Source organism: Epargyreus clarus, unplaced genomic scaffold (genome assembly GCF_041222505.1).
Source record: "Epargyreus clarus isolate Ecla_fem2 unplaced genomic scaffold, WU_Ecla_fem_2.2 ptg000006l, whole genome shotgun sequence".
NCBI lineage: Eukaryota > Metazoa > Arthropoda > Insecta > Lepidoptera > Hesperiidae > Epargyreus > Epargyreus clarus.
Window position 1 is genome coordinate 12,699,696 of NW_027332214.1, and position 7,890 is coordinate 12,707,585.

Consider the following 7,890-nt stretch of genomic DNA (forward strand, 5'->3'; position numbering starts at 1 on the left):
TCGGTAATTTATATTCCAATAAAATGGGAAAAGCACTGAAACACGTGTTTCAATATCTAGTTCTCTTTTTTTATTAACGCGACATTTTTTTTGTATGATTATTTATTATTACTACAATGAATCATGAGTAATACAGAAATATTGAACTGAATCATCATTAACCCATTACTGTCCCACTGTTGGGCACGGGTCTCCTCTCATAATGAGAAGGATGAGGCCATAGTCAACCACGTTGGCCAAGTGCGTATTGGTAGACTTCACATACATTTGAGATATTTTTTTTATATATCTCATGTATGCAGGTTTCCTCACGATGTTATCCTTCACCGTTTAGCAAGTGATAATTAACTTCTAATACGCACATAATTTTGAAAAATCAGAGGTGCGTGCCTGGAATTTGAACCTCGGACACCTCGATCGAGAAGCCGAGTTCCTAACCACTAGGCTATCACTGCTGTTTTGCTATCTATCATTGAATTGAATGAATTGAAATATATGAGTTAGATAATAACATAGAACAAGATTCCGTCATTTTTGTACACTAAATGTTTTGTATGTAAAATACCACAACAAGGCACTATTTGAAAAGGCAGCATTTCAAAGTCTATTAAGATATGCCTTCTTTGGAAAAGAGGAGTGTAGCTATCACTATTGACCGAGTTTCGTGGATCGAGATATAAAAATAACTTACAGGAAGACATCACTTCCCACGGACCGGACTTCATCCCTTCGACGCCTACGATATCTATAAAAAGAGGTTTTTAATTAATCTAAGCTTTTATATATTTGCGGATATTTATGAGTGTTACTACTTTACACGATTAGGAAATTTTAATAGAAAAGATGTCATCATTCCTAAAAATCGTTTTAATATATAATAAAATACATTTTCAAACTATGCATTGAATCTAATTGTTTCCCAGTTTCGACTACAGGTCGTGGATCCCCCTGCTTTGGGGGGTGATAGGATACAATTATATTAGTGGAATTTATTTCTTATAAAGACTTACAGTTTTTTTTTATAATGTAGGAGTAGCAGACGAGCATGCAGTCCATCTGACGGCAAGTGGCTACTGCCACCCATGGACATCTGTAACCAACCCTAGATAAGGTTAGATATTCCTACCTGAGGTCGGTCATAGATGCGCCGCTACCCCTGAGGACTAAGCTGGAACGCCTCGGAAAAGTATGTCTCCCTTAACACACCCTTCAAAACGGAACACAGCAGCGCCTAACACTGCTGCTATTAGGCAGAAATAGGTTATAGTTACTTACATGATGACAATATTTTATGTACAGCTAAATATATTGTATTTATACGAACAGATTTACCACTAAAATAACGTAGGCTTATAGTTTTCTCATACAGTACTCCAAAACATAATTTGGAAATAACTGAACATACTCAAGCATATTCGTCGCTCCAAACTTTCGTATCCCTCTATCATCCCTAGTTTAACTTACTTGCTTCGTACATAGATAAGTAAAGATACTTTGCCGCCTTGAAATTGAATGAAGCCACAAACGGCTTATTTTAGTAAGTACTTTTTTTTTAATTCTTGACAAATAAAAACATTTTTAGAGAAAATTTACGAATAAATAACTAATACTGCGTAATTTAAGTAATAAATAAATAATTATTTCAAATATTTTAGGGACATTTTAGCACGGAGTCGTGGCAAAACTTTTTTACGCAACTATTTCAATTCTCAAAACTGGGTACATTTTCTTGTTAGGAGTGTAGTAATCTTTACTAATCTATGGCTTCGTATGATTAAAGTTGATTATTTTGACCGTACGTAAAACAATTTAATCTATATGTATTGATTACTATTATTTTTTTATTTTGCTTGCAATCATCGTTAATAGGTATAAACATATTATTATCCCACTGCTGGGCATTCAGAACGATTTAAGCTGTAGTTCACACTGTTAAATACGAGTAAAATGTATACTCCTTTGAAACTTTACTTCTTTAGAAAACGGAGTAAATAATATAAAAGAATTTGATGACTTAAGTAGCACAGCGGACATTGGAAAGGGAGATTTGGCTTCGACGGATTCTACAACGCTTTTTAGTCTCATTGCACACAGTTAACACAAACACCCAAAACCAAACTAAAATCTAAATTAGTTAATTAATCTCTCCAGCATTATCCGCTACATAGCTCGTTAGAAATTATACTAAGTCTGTCGTTAATTCTAAGAGATACTAAGGTCGTACGCAACACTGCTCAACTTAAATGCGCTAGTTAGAAAATGTTTATATAGAGCGAACCAGTTTGATCCAGTTACGTTTCATATTGCCCAGCGTTCTACGGAAGCAACAAAGTTTCCGTTTCATATTGCTTTCGGCTCTAGGTTTGCATGGGTAAGCACCTTTAGTTTCGATATAATTTAACGCGCTTGAGAATTAAAAAAGGATTCTTGAAATGATTTTTTGGATTCAATACATACATATAATATGATATAATACGATACGATAATATACTTTGATATGTACCAAAAACTTTGTAATAACTTGCAAATTAGGTCTTATTTTGCAAGTTATTATTACTACTCGAACTTTTTTATTAATTAGCCCACACGCCATGTTACATCATATACGAGTATATTTCTTAAACCTTCATATATGTTATTATTTAGGCATATACTTAGAAAACATTTATTTACCTTAATCTTTAACTTTTATAAATGTATACGTATATCACAGATGGATGCGAGTAGTTTTCCACAATTGAAGAAGGTATGGAATATACCAAGTACTTTCAATGCAATTATTGGCAGACGAAGGTGCTGGTTAGTGTTTTAACCTTGTTTATGAATGCCAATGCGACTTTCTGCTAATAGTAAAACTGTAACCCTTGTTACTTTGAAGAGCTGAGCGGAATATGCAACATTTTATTTCCGCAGTAAGTCTGGTAACTGTTTGCTCGGAGCTAACCAGTTTGAACTAGTTAGAGTTCATATTGCCGGGCGTATGAGCAACAAAGTTTCCGTTTCATAATGGTTTTGGAAGCGGGTTTGTACGTGGAAGGTTAAGTGAGCGTTTTGTTTCATATTGAAATAATATCAACAATATTTCTTTTTATTTCGTTCATGGCGAAAATTTTACTCGAAGGAGATGATCCTTTAGGGTATTTTGATGATATGAGATGTTGTTTTATATTATACTAGCTGACCCGGCAAACGTGTTGTGATATAAATAAAAAAATGTTAAGGATGAACAGCCCTTATCACTTAGGGGTATGAAAAATAGATAGTAGCCGATTCTCAGATCTACTGAATATGCATCTAAAATTTGATGAAAATCGGTAAAGCCGTTTCGGAGGAGTACGGTAACTAACATTGTGACACGAGAATTTTATATATAAGATGAGGAGGATATAGTTTTGAGCAAGATATAATTATGATATGCCAGAAGTCGACCACCATCATAGGATGCACTTGATTATCGAGCGAGATACACAGGTCCAGCTCGCCTGCCTCACGACAGTGTCCTATTACTGTACCTATAACGTATAAAATTGTCCGAGATGACACAATTATCGCTAAAGCAGATGAGTACCACATAAAACCACCTTGTCTTCCAAGTCGATCGGCAGGCTCGAATCGGGTTTGGGAATATACGCATGGCGCTGTCACTGGGGTCAAAGACACTTCTTTGAGCACGTCCTGGTGTTCCTGAGGAACAATTTTCATGCATTTCGCATGGCACCCGCCATAGCACGGGTAAATCACGTGAAAAATTAGAGCGAGAAGGCATACAGAAAGTCTGTATAATGACGCCGAACGCACGATGACAACTGGTCATAAGAAGCGGCATAGAAGGCAACTTTGGTGGAAATTTCACATCTACCCACATACAAGTCGACAATGATTAAACAAATTATTAAGGTAGACTAGACACGTAAGGCCTTGGTAATTAGAGTAAGATAGATATAATTCCAGATTAAGATGAGGCTGTTATCGTCGTTAATAAGAAGCTTGGATATTAACGATATCACATTTTTATAACGTTACATTAAAGTAATAAGTGACTCATTTGATACTACAGTTTAAAAACAGATGCGGGTAGGTGAAGTGGGGACGACACCTTGGCGGCGCTCGAATTAACAGAGAGCGACATTCTGGTCGGAGACTTCAGCAAGAGCAGTCGAATAACGGAGATACTTGTGTAGTTATAATACTTCTAATCACTAGTGTGAACTTACTTACGTATAATTGTTATATCGTTACTCTGTACCGTTTATGTGACTATATTATTACATGACTTCAAGACCTACAAGATGAGTTTGATTTCATCAGAAGTGTACAAGAACCAGCTCACAATCATGGACGGCGATTCGTAAGTACGAACATACTTGGCACAGGAATAAAAACCGTGAGTTAAAACATTATTATGTCATATGTGAATTCATCTTGGTAGAATAAGTAAAAATGGGGGTAGATAAATGTCGTTGATGTAAGGGAAAACTCATTTGAATTAAGAAAATGGATAGATTGAGACTAGTAATTCAATGAAATGTTAATACCCTCTGAAAATGATATACTTAAATTTTGTGAACAAACTTTACTCTTATCAAATTACTTGTTAACATTGTAAACTGAGGTGTTTACTTCAAAATAAGTGCATTTTCTGTGAAGAAGTGTCTAAAAGTAATTTTGCAAGGCAGTTCTTGTGGTAAATCTGTCCATTTGGTTAAATTCTGTGGTGTAAAAAGTAAATCCTAATTGTTCTAAAGTTACACCTACTTTGAAATATATAGAAATACACGTACTTATGAAAATATTTTAAGGATCTTTAATCTTAAATGTCAGGCTTTATAGATATGGGAACCTAATGGTTGTTAATATAGGCTAATGTACGCCAGAAATTGCATACAGGTTAGATTTGAATTTATTTTTGATAACTTTTAATGTTTCAAACGGGGTTTACGTATATGCGTTTGTTTTTATTGTATGGAAGGGACTATGCGGTAGCAACAAACGCAGTTACAGAGTACAGTATACCTACTTGATATAAGTGACACGTTTATTAAGTTGCAAAATTTTGATTATTCATAATTGTACAGAAATGTATAATATCTACGTGGTACATATTTAACTGCCTGCAAAAAAGTATCACGACCACGGTATTGAGTGGCTGAGTGTACCCAGGAGGGAAATGGTAAATGAGTTTAAGGTTTATTGTTTTTTTTTTTTGGATATTAATTGACTATATTTAAAAATAAACTTGCATTCACATCTACATTGTTCACATTTTCATTTTATAAATCAATGAAAGTTTCCTTTTGATTTCATATACTTGATACGTAATTGTTATGAAAGAAGCATACGTACGTTGCCAAATTTAGATTTCCATCAATTCTAGGCGAATTCACGCAGTACTGTGTACTACTGTGTTTTGACTCCCATAAAGTATAAATGCACATTAGTTAATGATCTATAAGAAAACTGAGAAACTTATGCGCAGCGGTCTTTGGAATATTATATATAAAAATATCTCTCTTATCTCCCATTCTACTTCAGACTGACTCACTTATACATAATATTAAATGTCTGTTTTAAATTTAGTATGCAACGTTTCGTTTTGTATTAATATTTCTTTACATCTCGTAATTTTAAATCTTTAAATTTCAATTTGAATTTGACACATTACACGTCCTTTTGGTTTGAAAATTGGGCACTATCAAATACTGGTAAATGAAGTTTGTACCTTAAACGTTGAGACGCTTAGACTATCGATATTATTAATTATGTGAGCCATTTACGAAATGATAAACGGGATCCACTTTGTATGGGATTGAGAATAAATTATTTTAAGTAAAATAATAATAATAATAATAATAAATTGATGCTTTTATAACTTGAGCTTAGTTCTATTTACAAGTTACAGCAATTAAGTTATTATACGTATTAAGTGAGAAACGGTCACTGAAGCCTACATAAATTTAGATAGTCTCTTGTATACCATATTTAAAATGAGTCTTGCCTGCGACTTTGTTCATGTGGAGTCAGAATATAATTTGAATTGCATTTTTAAAACGAGTCTTGCCTGCGACTTTGTTCATGTGGATTCAAAATATAATTTGAATTGCATTTTTAAAACGAGTCTTGCCTGCGACTTTGTTCATGTGGATTCAAAATATAATTGGAATTATACAATGCCCTCTGTCAAGATCACGGAGTACGTTAGTAATTTGGAATTGTCCATTACCTGGTCATGTAATGTTTTTTAAAAAAAATGTATACTTTTGACATCGACTTCGTAGTTTTGGTTTTAATGCATTTTCAAATATACAAACCGACAGACAATTTTTCTTTTTCAAATATATTCGATGTAAACACGTGAAGATTTCATTCTTATTATATGTATATCATAGCCAAATGAATAATAATGTAATCAAATAAAAGCATAGGTACATTTCGATGGGATTTTCTTATACAATAATTTACTTTTCATATAAATTTCATACGGTTCACAATTGCGTCATGTCTAGGTTTTCTCTATAGAAACATCGAGCATCTCCTTGAGAGTGTTGGTTGTAAATGATACATATTATATTAATATAATCTATATAGATATTACGCACTAATATAATTTTTATTACAAACTATATAAAAGTCAGGTGAAGCCGAGGCGTTTGAAATATATATAATAAATATGAATTGTTCGGTAATAAGGTGTATCATAAGATAGTTTGACTAACTGTTTGTTTGGCTGGCTGGTATAAAATCATGATCAACTTTAATAGACCTTTTTCAGGTCATAGAAATTTTAGGTTGTGATTGATAAGGAGCCACATGTTATGTAAAACAGTTATAGTTTTAAATCTGACGATCGTGATGAGACAAAATTAGAATCGGACAAGATTATTAAAATCATGTCATGTCATAGGTAAAAATCGAATTCAAATATTCCGTTACATACATACAGGTCAAGTTAATAAAAGCGTGGCAAAAATAAAAGCGTGTTTAAAAAAAAAATCTTTTATCAGTTGTAGACACAAATAAGTATAGTTAAATAATGGCCGGTTTCTGAAGTCATTTTTCTTGGTAGGTAGTTTACGAGTGTGTATTCAATAACACTATCCGTTTGATAACTACCTACGGAAAAAAAAAATCCGCTTCCGAGGAACTCAATGTAAGACAAGGTCTGTTTAAACTCCGTTTAGATTAACGGACCATTTTAATGTGTTTATTCTTTCCATAACATTATTTGATTTTTTTTTAAAAACGACGTTTGCGTAAAGTCTAGCAAATCTTCCTTAGTATAATGCATAACTTTTACAGTAAAATAGCCCAAACTATAACTTCCTTATGGGAATCTTAATTTAAAACTTTTGGTGAAATAAAAAAAAAAAAAAAAAAGTTAAGTAGTTAAGCCATACACAATTGACAAGTATGTCGCTGACGTGAACGCATGGGTCCTTTGCTTTGTTAATTAAATTTTGAAATTCATGTAATAGTATGTATTATTATAACTGAATATAAATTCAATTTAATGTAATGAAATTTCTTTCTGACTTTCAAAAGTGGGTTATGTGGCCCTACTTTGAAAGAAATAATTTGAATTTGTGATAAATAACGTAAAAAAATTGGGTTCATACAACTTATACGTGTTATATTGTGTGAAATTCATGGTTAGTTTACCATTATTTAGTCTTTAACTTTGATATCATTCATTTCAAATATTCACGATATATTATTATTTTGATACTGCTTCATCAGTTGATAAAAGACGTACATTGGAAAGGCAACTATTTGTATAAAATAACATTGTAATAATTAAAAGAAGTACTAAGTAGTAATAAAATAATTTTATAATAGTATTTTGAGTCGCACAGATTCATTTAGTGGCCAACTATAGATCTATCTATCTATCAG